The sequence below is a fragment of the Haemaphysalis longicornis genome, unplaced genomic scaffold (genome assembly GCF_048455015.1).
Source record: "Haemaphysalis longicornis isolate Haplotype H1 unplaced genomic scaffold, Haemaphysalis longicornis Haplotype H1 scaffold_9, whole genome shotgun sequence".
NCBI classification, from domain to species: domain Eukaryota; kingdom Metazoa; phylum Arthropoda; class Arachnida; order Ixodida; family Ixodidae; genus Haemaphysalis; species Haemaphysalis longicornis.
In genome coordinates this window covers 117627053-117642187 of record NW_027526460.1, presented here as the reverse complement: position 1 = coordinate 117642187, position 15135 = coordinate 117627053, and the positions used below count along the sequence as shown (strand labels likewise).

General features: G+C 48.7%; 1 pseudogene; it reads left to right on the top strand.

Moving 5' to 3' along the window:
* The window catches only part of LOC144153383 (sodium-coupled monocarboxylate transporter 1-like), a 101018-nt pseudogene extending 88165 nt beyond the window's left edge, over window positions 1–12853 (top strand).
* The last annotated feature ends 2282 nt before the right edge of the window (window positions 12854–15135 follow it).

The window sequence follows — 15135 nt, the reverse complement described above, 5'->3', positions numbered from 1 at the left end:
ATAGGATTGTCACAGTCGTCGATCGTCACAGCCATGTCGGAGGTGGCTGCTTGTTCAGAACTGGCCGGCAGTGTCTGTTCAGCGGAATGTCGTTGAGATCAGGTTGGAGGATCTTCGCTGGAAGGCCGTTCAGCGACCGCACCTCCAGAGGTCGCTGACCTTAGTTTTCGAGTGCCGTCGAGCTGTCGAGATGTGCGGACGTGCAGAGCGCGGCGGAGGCATCGACGACGAAAACGAATAAGTGTTTGAAATTTATTATTCCTTCTTTAGAGCGATCATGTTTAACGGAGAGATGTAGGTTAGTTGAAAGGGGCGGTAGTTGTTAGCGTAGGGAAGTGACCGAATCAGATGTGTCGCGCGGTTGTTGCACGTGGCGGTTTGAAAGCGTGATAGTTGGTAATTCGTGAAAGAAGAATTGATGGTGTAGGAAAGAATCGCACGTTGCGGCTTACATTTAGATTGGAGGGGAGCGCGCGAGAACGCGGCAGTGAAGTAAGCCAGAGTTGGGCACACCTTGGACGGGCAGTACCATGCCTCAGAGGAAGAAGCCAGGTGTGGTGTGCGCGGGGTGCGAGCATGAATACCCGCTAGAGGAGACGAGATTCTAGTCGGTCGAGGGCGCGGAAGGGCAGGACTTCAGGTGCAGAGTATGTGTGCTAGCGTCGCGCCTCGACCGGCTCGAGAAAGAAAAGGAGCAGCTCAGAGTTCAGGTAGGTGAGCTACAGGGGGAGTTGAAGGATGAACAAGAGCAGAGGAAGGCACTCGAAGCGAGGTTGGCGCAAATGGAGGTCAAACTGGCGACGAAGGGTGACATCCCGACAAACAATGAAGCAGGTCACGAGGCAGATGTGTCGGCAGTGCTTGACCCCGTGAAGAGAAACGAGGAGGACAAAGACGCCACGCCGGAAGATGATCCTGGACTGGCGCTGACTCAGCCGGTGCGGGAGAGGTGGCCGCGCCGGGGGGCAGCCAGTGAAAACAAGAAAGGCGCATGGTGATCGTGGCGGGAGACTCCAACATGCGGTACTCAGAAATGGAGATTAGAGGCCGGGTGAGAGAAGACGAGAGAGTGCAGGTTGGCGTGTTCACGGGGCAGACGGTCAGGGTAGTGTAAGAAAAGGCAAAGGATAAAATGTGGGAAAATATGCATGGGCAGAACCTAGTGATTATCGCCGGAGGAACCAATGACGTTCTGCAGGGAAGGGGCGCTGGAGTGCGCAAGCAGCTAGAAAAGGGGGTGAAGGAACTTTGGGCGCTGTGCCCACATGTGCAGGTCGTCGTGAGCACAGTACCAGAGATAATTGGGAGAGGGGTACATGTGGAAAGGGAAGTTGTAGCGGTAAACCGAGACATACGGGAGCTTGGCAAGGAGCTCAGTTTCGCTGTCGTAGACATAAACAGGGATGTCCGATGGGTGGGCCGGAAAAGGGCGTTCCAGCGTGACGGAGTGCGTTTCAACGGGCAGGTAGGAGCAGCCATCGGAAGACGACACGCGGCCAGAACTGTGGCTTTTTTAGGGCGCCCACAGGCCTTTGCGAAGATGGCGTAGACAAATGCAAGGAGCAAAGGGAGATAGCAGGGTCGGTGTAGATCGGTGCAGGCAAACGAAAAAGACGACGACGGCGTGTAAAGAAGAGAGGGGGGAAACTGAAGATCGCGTACATAAACATGCAGGGTGGCAGAAAAAGAGAGAAGGGGATGGAGATTACTAAGCATCTAGAAGAGGATGATATCAAGGTATACGCTGTGACCGAGAGGTTTCTATGGGACTTGGAGGATCCTCCGGTAATCGGAGAGTATGTATGGGAAGGTTGTAACAGGATGGCTGAATTGAGAAAAGGCGGAGGAGTAGGTATGCTTGCACGGCCGGGGCTTAATTGGAAGAAAATGAAAGAAGACTGTAAAGAACATTTGTGGATGAAAGAGATAGTGGAGGGTAGGGAGATGGCTTTAGGGGTGTCTTACATGCAGACGGGTAAGGATAGCAAAGAACAAAACGAAAAACTGGTGGCGTGTCTAAAAAAGGACATGGAAGATCGGAAACGTTCCGGGGTGGTGCTCCGAACCCACGACCTCCAGAGGTCGTGGGTTCGGAGGTCGTGGGTTCTGGAGGTCGCGGGTTCGGATTCCACATGGCGGGCATTTTTTCTCCACTTTCTTTCTTTCTTTCCAAATTCTTTATCTGTTTCAATCAATGACCTACCACATCCTCCCCTTTGATTTCCGAGGTTTTCTTGACGGCCAACTCTTATTTTTCCTGTCTTATTTTCAACGAGCCCCTCGTTTCCTATTCTGATTCGCAATATATATATAAATATATATATATATATATATTTATATATATATATATATATATATATATATATATATATATATATATATAGTTAAGAGAAAAGGTTCCTGGCTATGAGGTTAGCTGTACGATAGAGAAGTCAAACTGAAAAACATAACAACATTTATTCTAACGTTTCGACCGGGGGCCGGTCTTTTGAAAAAGACCGGCCCCCGGTCGAAACGTTAGAATAAATGTTGTTATGTTTTTCAGTTTGACTTCTCTATCGTATATATATATATATATATATATATATATATAAGCAGTAAAAGAAAACTTCTCGAGGAGCCAGAAAAAATACTTGAGAAAATGGTAGACGCACGATATATATATATATATATATATATATATATATATATATATATATATATATATATATATATATATATATATATATAGGGTTTGGAAATGAGGGGCTCGTTAGGACATACAGAAAGAAATGCCGGCAGTCTACAACGCCGAAGAAGGCATAGGGGAATGGTTAGACTATTTTTTTTACCGTTAGTGACGTTACAGTTTTTTTTAATTATTAATAAGTGAGAAAGAAAGAAAGAAAAACACGCGCCCAGAGTGGGAACCGAACCCACGCCTTTCGATTAGATCTCGAATGCCTTACCAATTCGATTATCTGGGCAACTGTGTTCTCCTTCACTTTCTGGGGTATTTATATTTACTACAACTGTATCTGACGCTTGAGGGTGGTAGCCAGCGCCACTCAGACTACACGGGGAGAAGGGGACCTTCTTTTCAACCCCCGGGGCGTGCCGCGAACGTCTACAGCCTGTCATAAGCGGGTAACTGGCGGGAAGCCCTGTTATGCTACCTTTGCATCAAGGCTGCCAGAACCGAGGCCCTCGCTAAGCTTTCGCAAGATAATAGGGTTTGGAAATGAGGGGCTCGTTAGGAAATACAGAAAGAAATGCCGGCAGTCTACAACGCCGAAGAAGGCATAGGGGAATGGTTAGACTATTTTTTTTACCGTTAGTGACGTTACAGTTTTTTTTTATTATTAATTAAGTGAGAAAGAAAGAAAGAAAAACACGCGCCCAGAGTGGGGACCGAACCCACGCCTTTCGATTAGATCTCGAATGCCTTACCAATTCGGCTATCTGGGCAACTGTGTTCTCCTTCACTTTCTGGGGTATTTATATTTACTACAACTGTATCTGACGCTTGAGGGTGGTAGCCAGCGCCACTCAGACTACACGGGGAGAAGGGGACCTTCTTTTCAACCCCCGGGGCGTGCCGCGAACGTCTACAGCCTGTTTTTCTTTCTTTCTTTCTCACTTAATTAATAATAAAAAAAAACTAACGTCACTAACGGTAAAAAAATAGTCTAACCATTCCCCTATGCCTTCTTCGGCGTTGTAGACTGCCGGCATTTCTTTCTGTATTTCCTAACGAGCCCCTCATTTCCAAACCCTATTATCTTGCGAAAGCTTAGCGAGGGCCTCGGTTCTGGCAGCCTTGATGCCAAGGTAGCATAAGAGGGCTTCCCGCCAGTTACCCGCTTATGGCAGGCTGTAGACGTTCGCGGCACGCCCCGGGGGTTGAAAAGAAGGTCCCCTTCTCCCCGTGTAGTCTCAGTGGCGCTGGCTACCACCCTCAAGCGTCAGATACAGTTGTAGTAAATATAAATACCCCAGAAAGTGAAGGAGAACACAGTTGCCCAGATAGCCGAATTGGTAAGGCATTCGAGATCTAATCGAAAGGCGTGGGTTCGGTCCCCACTCTGGCCGCGTGTTTTTCTTTCTTTCTTTCTCACTTAATTAATAATAAAAAAACTGTAACGTCACTAACGGTAAAAAAAAAATAGTCTAACCATTCCCCTATGCCTTCTTTGGCGTTGTAGACTGCCGGCATTTCTTTCTGTATTTCCTAACGAGCCCCTATTATCTTGCGAAAGCTTAGCGAGGGCCTCGGTTCTGGCAGCCTTGATGCCAAGGTAGCATAAGAGGGCTTCCCGCCAGTTACCCGCTTATGACAGGCTGTAGACGTTCGCGGCACGCCCCGGGGGTTGAAAAGAAGAACCCCTCTCCCCGTGTAGTCTGAGTGGCGCTGGCTACCACCCTCAAGCGTCAGATACAGTTGTAGTAAATATAAATACCCCAGAAAGTGAAGGAGAACACAGTTGCCCAGATAGCCGAATTGGTAAGGAATTCGAGATCTAATCGAAAGGCGTGGGTTCGGTCCCCACTCTGGGCGCGTTTTTCTTTCTTTCTTTCTCACTTAATTATTAATAAAAAAAAAACTGTAACGTCACTAACGGTAAAAAAAATAGTCTAACCATTCCCCTATGCCTTCTTCGGCGTTGTAGACTGCCGGCATTTCTTTCTGTATTTCCTAACGAGCCCCTCATTTCCAAACCCTATTATCTTGCGAAAGCTTAGCGAGGGCCTCGGTTCTGGCAGCCTTGATGCCAAGGTAGCATAAGAGGGCTTCCCGCCAGTTACCCGCTTATGAGGGGCTGTAGACGTGCGCGGCACGCCCCGGGGTTGAAAAGAACGTCCCCTTCTCCCCGTGTAGTCTGAGTGGCGCTGGCTAACACCCTCAAGCGTCAGATACAGTTGTAGTAAATATAAATACCCCAGAAAGTGAAGGAGAACACAGTTGCCCAGATAGCCGAATTGGTAAGGCATTCGAGATCTAATCGAAAGGCGTGGGTTCGGTCCCCACTCTGGGCGCGTTTTTCTTTCTTTCTTTCTCACTTAATTATTAATAAAAAAAAACTGTAACGTCACTAACGGTAAAAAAAATAGTCTAACCATTCCCCTATGCCTTCTTCGGCGTTGTAGACTGCCGGCATTTCTTTCTGTATTTCCTAACGAGCCCCTCATTTCCAAACCCTATTATCTTGCGAAAGCTTAGCGAGGGCCTCGGTTCTGGCAGCCTTGATGCCAAGGTAGCATAAGAGGGCTTCCCGCCAGTTACCCGCTTATGAGGGGCTGTAGACGTGCGCGGCACGCCCCGGGGTTGAAAAGAACGTCCCCTTCTCCCCGTGTAGTCTGAGTGGCGCTGGCTAACACCCTCAAGCGTCAGATACAGTTGTAGTAAATATAAATACCCCAGAAAGTGAAGGAGAACACAGTTGCCCAGATAGCCGAATTGGTAAGGCATTCGAGATCTAATCGAAAGGCGTGGGTTCGGTCCCCACTCTGGGCGCGTTTTTCTTTCTTTCTTTCTCACTTAATTATTAATAAAAAAAAACTGTAACGTCACTAACGGTAAAAAAAATAGTCTAACCATTCCCCTATGCCTTCTTCGGCGTTGTAGACTGCCGGCATTTCTTTCTGTATTTCCTAACGAGCCCCTCATTTCCAAACCCTATTATCTTGCGAAAGCTTAGCGAGGGCCTCGGTTCTGGCAGCCTTGATGCCAAGGTAGCATAAGAGGGCTTCCCGCCAGTTACCCGCTTATGAGAGGCTGTAGACGTGCGCGGCACGCCCCGGGGTTGAAAAGAACGTCCCCTTCTCCCCGTGTAGTCTGAGTGGCGCTGGCTAACACCTTCAAGCGTCAGATACAGTTGTAGTAAATATAAATACCCCAGAAAGTGAAGGAGAACACAGTTGCCCAGATAGCCGAATTGGTAAGGCATTCGAGATCTAATCGAAAGGCGTGGGTTCGGTCCCAAATCTGGGCGCGTGTTTTTCTTTCTTTCTTTCTCACTGAATTAATAATAAAAAAACTGTAACGTCACTAACGGTAAAAAAAAATAGTCTAACCATTCCCCTATGCCTTCTTCGGCGTTGTAGACTGCCGGCATTTCTTTCTGTATTTCCTAACGAGCCCCTCATTTCCAAACCCTATTATCTTGCGAAAGCTTAGCGAGGGCCTCGGTTCTGGCAGCCTTGATGCCAAGGTAGCATAAGAGGGCTTCCCGCCAGTTACCCGCTTATGACAGGCTGTAGACGTTCGCGGCACGCCCCGGGGGTTGAAAAGAAGAACCCCTCTCCCCGTGTAGTCTGAGTGGCGCTGGCTACCACCCTCAAGCGTCAGATACAGTTGTAGTAAATATAAATACCCCAGAAAGTGAAGGAGAACACAGTTGCCCAGATAGCCGAATTGGTAAGGCATTCGAGATCTAATCGAAAGGCGTGGGTTCGGTCCCCACTCTGGGCGCGTTTTTCTTTCTTTCTTTCTCACTTAATTATTAATAAAAAAAAACTGTAACGTCACTAACGGTAAAAAAAATAGTCTAACCATTCCCCTATGCCTTCTTCGGCGTTGTAGACTGCCGGCATTTCTTTCTGTATTTCCTAACGAGCCCCTCATTTCCAAACCCTATTATCTTGCGAAAGCTTAGCGAGGGCCTCGGTTCTGGCAGCCTTGATGCCAAGGTAGCATAAGAGGGCTTCCCGCCAGTTACCCGCTTATGAGGGGCTGTAGACGTGCGCGGCACGCCCCGGGGTTGAAAAGAACGTCCCCTTCTCCCCGTGTAGTCTGAGTGGCGCTGGCTAACACCCTCAAGCGTCAGATACAGTTGTAGTAAATATAAATACCCCAGAAAGTGAAGGAGAACACAGTTGCCCAGATAGCCGAATTGGTAAGGCATTCGAGATCTAATCGAAAGGCGTGGGTTCGGTCCCCACTCTGGGCGCGTTTTTCTTTCTTTCTTTCTCACTTAATTATTAATAAAAAAAAACTGTAACGTCACTAACGGTAAAAAAAATAGTCTAACCATTCCCCTATGCCTTCTTCGGCGTTGTAGACTGCCGGCATTTCTTTCTGTATTTCCTAACGAGCCCCTCATTTCCAAACCCTATTATCTTGCGAAAGCTTAGCGAGGGCCTCGGTTCTGGCAGCCTTGATGCCAAGGTAGCATAAGAGGGCTTCCCGCCAGTTACCCGCTTATGAGAGGCTGTAGACGTGCGCGGCACGCCCCGGGGTTGAAAAGAACGTCCCCTTCTCCCCGTGTAGTCTGAGTGGCGCTGGCTAACACCTTCAAGCGTCAGATACAGTTGTAGTAAATATAAATACCCCAGAAAGTGAAGGAGAACACAGTTGCCCAGATAGCCGAATTGGTAAGGCATTCGAGATCTAATCGAAAGGCGTGGGTTCGGTCCCAAATCTGGGCGCGTGTTTTTCTTTCTTTCTTTCTCACTGAATTAATAATAAAAAAACTGTAACGTCACTAACGGTAAAAAAAAATAGTCTAACCATTCCCCTATGCCTTCTTCGGCGTTGTAGACTGCCGGCATTTCTTTCTGTATTTCCTAACGAGCCCCTCATTTCCAAACCCTATTATCTTGCGAAAGCTTAGCGAGGGCCTCGGTTCTGGCAGCCTTGATGCCAAGGTAGCATAAGAGGGCTTCCCGCCAGTTACCCGCTTATGACAGGCTGTAGACGTTCGCGGCACGCCCCGGGGGTTGAAAAGAAGAACCCCTCTCCCCGTGTAGTCTGAGTGGCGCTGGCTACCACCCTCAAGCGTCAGATACAGTTGTAGTAAATATAAATACCCCAGAAAGTGAAGGAGAACACAGTTGCCCAGATAGCCGAATTGGTAAGGCATTCGAGATCTAATCGAAAGGCGTGGGTTCGGTCCCCACTCTGGGCGCGTTTTTCTTTCTTTCTTTCTCACTTAATTATTAATAAAAAAAAACTGTAACGTCACTAACGGTAAAAAAAATAGTCTAACCATTCCCCTATGCCTTCTTCGGCGTTGTAGACTGCCGGCATTTCTTTCTGTATTTCCTAACGAGCCCCTCATTTCCAAACCCTATTATCTTGCGAAAGCTTAGCGAGGGCCTCGGTTCTGGCAGCCTTGATGCCAAGGTAGCATAAGAGGGCTTCCCGCCAGTTACCCGCTTATGAGGGGCTGTAGACGTGCGCGGCACGCCCCGGGGTTGAAAAGAACGTCCCCTTCTCCCCGTGTAGTCTGAGTGGCGCTGGCTAACACCCTCAAGCGTCAGATACAGTTGTAGTAAATATAAATACCCCAGAAAGTGAAGGAGAACACAGTTGCCCAGATAGCCGAATTGGTAAGGCATTCGAGATCTAATCGAAAGGCGTGGGTTCGGTCCCCACTCTGGGCGCGTTTTTCTTTCTTTCTTTCTCACTTAATTATTAATAAAAAAAAACTGTAACGTCACTAACGGTAAAAAAAATAGTCTAACCATTCCCCTATGCCTTCTTCGGCGTTGTAGACTGCCGGCATTTCTTTCTGTATTTCCTAACGAGCCCCTCATTTCCAAACCCTATTATCTTGCGAAAGCTTAGCGAGGGCCTCGGTTCTGGCAGCCTTGATGCCAAGGTAGCATAAGAGGGCTTCCCGCCAGTTACCCGCTTATGAGAGGCTGTAGACGTGCGCGGCACGCCCCGGGGTTGAAAAGAACGTCCCCTTCTCCCCGTGTAGTCTGAGTGGCGCTGGCTAACACCTTCAAGCGTCAGATACAGTTGTAGTAAATATAAATACCCCAGAAAGTGAAGGAGAACACAGTTGCCCAGATAGCCGAATTGGTAAGGCATTCGAGATCTAATCGAAAGGCGTGGGTTCGGTCCCAAATCTGGGCGCGTGTTTTTCTTTCTTTCTTTCTCACTGAATTAATAATAAAAAAACTGTAACGTCACTAACGGTAAAAAAAAATAGTCTAACCATTCCCCTATGCCTTCTTCGGCGTTGTAGACTGCCGGCATTTCTTTCTGTATTTCCTAACGAGCCCCTCATTTCCAAACCCTATTATCTTGCGAAAGCTTAGCGAGGGCCTCGGTTCTGGCAGCCTTGATGCCAAGGTAGCATAAGAGGGCTTCCCGCCAGTTACCCGCTTATGACAGGCTGTAGACGTTCGCGGCACGCCCCGGGGGTTGAAAAGAAGAACCCCTCTCCCCGTGTAGTCTGAGTGGCGCTGGCTACCACCCTCAAGCGTCAGATACAGTTGTAGTAAATATAAATACCCCAGAAAGTGAAGGAGAACACAGTTGCCCAGATAGCCGAATTGGTAAGGCATTCGAGATCTAATCGAAAGGCGTGGGTTCGGTCCCCACTCTGGGCGCGTGTTTTTCTTTCTTTCTTTCTCACTTAATTATAATAAAAAAAAACTGTAACGGCACTAACGGTAAAAAAAATAGTCTAACCATTCCCCTATTCCTTCTTCGGCGTTGTAGACTGCCGGCATTTCTTTCTCTCTCTCTCTCTCTCTCTATATATATATATATATATATATATATATATATATATATATATATATATATATATATATATATATATATATATATATATATATTGTAGTGCGGCAGACGATCAAGTGGCGCTCAGCCACCATGCGAGCACTACAGAACAACGGATAAGCTTAGCGGCCACAACAACAGTCAGCATTGTCCTTGTGATTGGCGTACGCCCACTGAAGATGACAACGAGGAAACAAAGTGAGCCACCACAGAGGAATCGTCATCGGCGTGAAGCTCGTCGAGTGTGCGAGACATTCTGCCGGCTCGACCACGGATCCGTTTCCCACTTCTCAGTGCCTCTCCTACTATCCACTGTCAATGCAGTAAACCCGCATCACAAAATATGAATCTTGAAGAACGCGAACATCGTCCTAATCCATAAGAAACGTGACATGAACGAATCGAAAAATTGCAGTCCGATCAGCGTACTGTCCGCCGTCTATAAGGTACCTACGAAGGTATTTTCTCACAGAATTTCTGCGACCCTATATTTCACTCAACCTAAAGAACAAGCAGGATATTGTAAAGGCTATTGAACAATAGATCATGTTCACACGATCAATCAGGTGATAGAGAAGTGCTCGGAGTATACAGAACCCCTATATATAGCCATCGTAGATTATGAGAAAGCGTTTGACTTGGTCGAAACCTAAGCAGTCATCCAGGCATTACGGAACCAGGGTGTAGACGAACATTATGTAAAATACTAGACGGTATTTACACTGGGTCCACCGCTACCATCATCCTCCATAAGGAGAGCAGTAAAATACCTATAAGGAAGGGCGTCAGAAAGGAGACGCAATCTCTCCAATGTTATTCGCAGCATGTTTACAAGAAGTATACAGAACATTAGATTGGGAACAGGTTGGAGTAAAATTAATGGAGAATACCTCAGGAACCTCAGATTTGCTGATGACGTTGCCTTGTTAAGTAACTCGGGGCACGAATTGCAAAGCATGCTTACCATACTCGACAAACCGGGTAGAATCGTGGCCATGGAAAATAATATACAGAAAACTAATGTAATGAACAATAACATTGGGACAGCACAGGAGTTTGAGATAGGTGTCGAGGTAGTAAAAGGGGTAAGCGAATATATCTACTTAGGCCAATTTATGACCTGGATTCCAACCATGAGGCAGAGATAATTGGAAGAAAAAGAATGGCGCGGAGTGCATTCGGCAGGCATTCCCACAGAATGAACAGCAGCCTCATCAGATGTCGGATAATGAACAAGAAAGTGTATGAAAGCTACGTCTTACAGGTTCGCACCTACGGGACAGAAACCTGGAGGCTCGCTTGGAGGGTTCAACATAAATTGAGGATGACTCAGCGAGCAATTCAACGAAAGATGATAGGTGTAACACTAAGGGAAAGACGAGAGCGCAGTGGATCATGGAGCAAACGCGTGTTAAGGACTTAGTAGAAATCAAGAAGAAATGGACTTGGCTAGGGCATGTACTAGGAATGTAAGATAACCGTTGGTCATTAGGGGAACACAGTGGATCCCTAGAGAAGGCAAGCGTGGCAGAGGGTGGCAGAAAGTTAGATGGGCAGATGAGATCAGGAAGTTTCCAGGGATAAATTGGTTGCAGTTAGCACAGGACCGGGGTAGTTGGAGAATAATGGGAGCGGCCTTTGCCCTGCAGTGGGCGTAGATAGGCTGGTAGTGGTGGTGATGGTTATGATGATGATGATGATGACGACGACAATATATTTATTGTGAAGGCGTGGAGAATTGCAAAGCAAAAGCTGAAAGCCAGGTTAGCGGCCAATCTCTCACCTAGCCAAAGAGGACGGCCGCCGATTGGAAGAAGAGGAAGAAGCGCAGAGCGCGTTCGGGGACAAAATCAACATGGAAGCCTGACAGACCGACGCAGGTTCATTACAAGGGCGCAGTCGACGCCCTTCAAGCCCCGACGCGACCCACCCTCCGGACCTGCGTTTTCTCGCGGCGATCCAGCCGCAGGGACGGCCCTCATCATCATCATCATCATCATCATCATCATCATCACCAGCCTATCTACGCCCACTGCAGGGCAAAGGCCTCTCCCATTATTCTCCAATTACCTCGGTCCTGTGCCAACTGTGACCAATTCAGCCCCGCAAACTTCTTGATCTCATCTGCCCATCTAACTTTCTGCCGCCCCCTGCAACGCTTGCCTTCTGTAGGGATCCACTCTGTTACCCTTAATGACCAGCGGTTATCTTGCCTTCGCATTACATGCCCTGCCCACATCCATTTCTTCTTCTTATTTCTACTAATATGTCTTTAACACCAGTTTGCTCCCTGGCTCACTCCGCTCTCTTCTTGTCCCTTAATGTTACACCTATCATTTTCTGCTCCATTGCCCGCTGAGTCGTTCACAACTTAAGTTCAACCCTCTTAGTGAGCCTCCAAGTTTCTGCCCCGTAGGTGAGTACCGGTAAGATGCAGCTGTCGTACACTTTCTTCTTCAGCCCTCGGGACGGCCCTCAGGAGCGGCCAATGCCTGGCACGCCTTCCATCCCTGCTGACCGAGTTAATCGGTGGGGCCGCGGTCTCAGCACGAGCCGGGAATGGAGATAACACCAAACACCCAGATGATCCAGTCGTGGGCGCGGCTTTCAGGGTGGATGACGTCTTCAGGACTCACCGCGGCTTCCGCCGTTCGCGCTGTAATTTCTGCAGACTTTTGATTATCCACCGGGAGTGACTGACCTTTCCCGATGGCGACAAGTGCTGCGCGTGGCGGCCACCCCTCTAGGGCTGTCCAGGCGCTGACGGAGCTGGGCCGGCGGCTTGACGACGTCGTGCCTGTCCCTTAATACGCTGTACTTGGCAGCACGTTTCATCGCCTGCCTCGCGGGCGTACCAGGGTTTCATGGATTCCAGGACGACGCGGTTCGCTGGGCACAGCTCAGTGACAGCCTTGCCGCATGCATTGCGTCACCTGAGAATATCAAGCGGTCAATCACTGAAGAACGCCTGCGCGACGCAGCTCGGGCGTGGCATCTTACGATGGAAACACGCAGTTTACCTGGGCAAACTGGTGCGGGGCGTTGATCGCAGCGTTTGGTAGCTTCTCAGGCACCTACGACGCCCGCTTCATGAGGATGCGCAGCCGGTACCAAGACCACGGAGAGGACATCAAGGCCTACATCTATGACAAGATCCGCCTCTTCGAAGGCTGTGGCCTCCCTTGTCTGTCTCCTGCAGCGAGGCAGTACGTCATAGGTGGCCTTGCTGACCACCCCCAAGCTTTAATCCTGACGTTGCCGCCACCAGATTTGTGCCTGCCAGATTTTATCGACCTGGCCGTAGAACTGCAGCAGAGTGCAACCCGGCAGGCACAGGAGCCTCATCCAGAGGCATAGCTGCAGATCCCGGAGGAGTACCGTGGCCTTGGTCCCGAACTGTATGGTATGGTATTGGAGGAACATGAGGTGACGCCAATTGTGACTGGTGAAGGAGCCACGCGTGCCGAGTCTTCGTACCATTCCTGTAACCAGCCGATGGTTTCCTGCGTGCATCAGCAGGTGTGCCTTCTCCGGGAGCCACCTTCGACTTGCGTCGGGTCAGAGAAATATGTGATCCCAGAGAGCCAAGTACCACCGTGAAGCAACATCAGTCCACTGGAGCAGCGTCCCATTGCGTCGATACTCACGTACGTCACCCTCAGGCCGCTATGCGAGGGCGGAGAGTACCCCTTTGCGTGCATCTCGATGCTCCCAACCTCGAACGAGGATAACATGACGCCTGGAAGTTCCCTGGAGCACTTCAACACCACCACGGTAACGGCGGAAGATCACTTTGCATCCACTGTGACGTGCTATTCCAACAACCTCACTGAGCGCTTGGGGTCTACACAAGAACGCGACAAAATCGAAATTTCTCAGCCCAATGAAGCTGATCAAAAAGACATACCAGGGATACGTAGGAAGGAGCGGAGGATCCAACTGCATGAAGAAAGGAATGAAGCACAGAAGGGTGCGCCTGTCAAAACCAGCACATTTCAGCGACAGTTACTGAAGCCGACGACGATGAACCTGCCGGAGGAAAGAACGCTGAAGCAAATGCAGAGTCACTCACCAGGGAAAACACAGAACAAGCAATAGCCGGGGGACGAGCCCACAGAACATGATCATTCCTGGCGCCACCGTGGTTTTGTTTGCAACGAGGGACAACATATCCCTGGTGCAAGGTAAAAAGGAAGACACTAAGCTTAACGTGAGACACTTCCACCGAGCACAGATGTACAACCGCCTCTTCTGCCGTTGGTATGCCCACCTTTATGCCGACGTTCGAGCCAGAGTCAGGAGCAAACCCAAAGAATTCGTCGGTGTGCCTCATTGCAGTGTGGCCGAGTGCGAAGGCATGGCGAATTGCAAAGCAAAAGCTGAAAGTCAGGTCAGTGGTTAATCTCTCACTAACCTCTCATTAATCTCTCACTTTTGACTTATTCAGCTGGTTTATTGCACCATTGCTTCAAACATACGTTTTCTGCTTTTAAGGTTTTGTTCTACTCGATAAGTGTTAAAGTAAGGGGTCAATTTGTGAAACATGTGGCCAGTAAAAAATAGGCTGTCCTTTATCTCTCAAATTTCCTATCGGAAATGACTCCCGAAAAGCGCTGCAATTGGCTTAAGTCCGTTTTTCAGGTCGTGAGTAGGGGTTGTCAAATCTTTGCTTAGTTTCGCCATAGTGAAAACCAAACTACAACACAGGTCTACTGTATCAGATAACAGTATCAGATAACAGGTCAGATAACAGGTAAACTACAAGAGGTCTACTGTTATCTGATCACCTCTTGAAGGATGATGGGAAAACTGTACTACTAAAACTGGCAAACCTGTATACACAATGCCCGATGACCGCGAGTGTACCGGAATCATGAAAGAACGTGAAAATAATCCTAATTGGTAAGAAAGGGAGCATGAAGCACTTGAAAAATTACAGGCCGATTGCACTAACTGCCAGTCGCCTAGAACGTACTTAGCAAGGTAATAGCTAACACAAGTTCTGCGACCTTAGATTTCAGTCAACCTAAAGAAGAAGCAGAGCTTCGTAAAGGCTATGTTACAAAAAGGGAAAGCCGATCTTCAGTGTTTATGGGCGTCGGGAAGAGAGCGGCGCAAAGCCGTGCACGTAGTCCAAGCGCCGCGTTCCGAACTCATCCGCGTGCTTCTCGCAGTAGTGCGTGCATACGTGCCACTTCCTTCTCGGCGCCTCTGTCATCATCATCATGTTGGCAGAAAATTGCAGATCCGCAGCATACTCCGCGCCCACCAAATCATCACTGGTATAGATACATCAGCGCACTCACAACAGTAGCACTAGTCTAGCAAATTATCCACTGCACGCCAGCTGAACTTGTCGGGTCTTACTGCGACCGTCTTTCTCAAACACTGTCGTCGATTGTCCACCTTCCATAAAAGCTACCGGAATTGGCCGACTCCGTCCCTCGGCAGCGCTGTGGTCGCAGCAGTTTGCAGCATGAAAAGTGAACACCATTCACAACGTCCGAGAACTTCATGTGTTTTCGGGCTGTGGCCTCCCCGGCGCTCCCGCGTATATAAGCGAGAGCCTTGCCGACTCCACAGTGAAGTCGCTTATAAACATCGTCAATGGAGTGGTTACAACGGTCATCTCCGGGTTT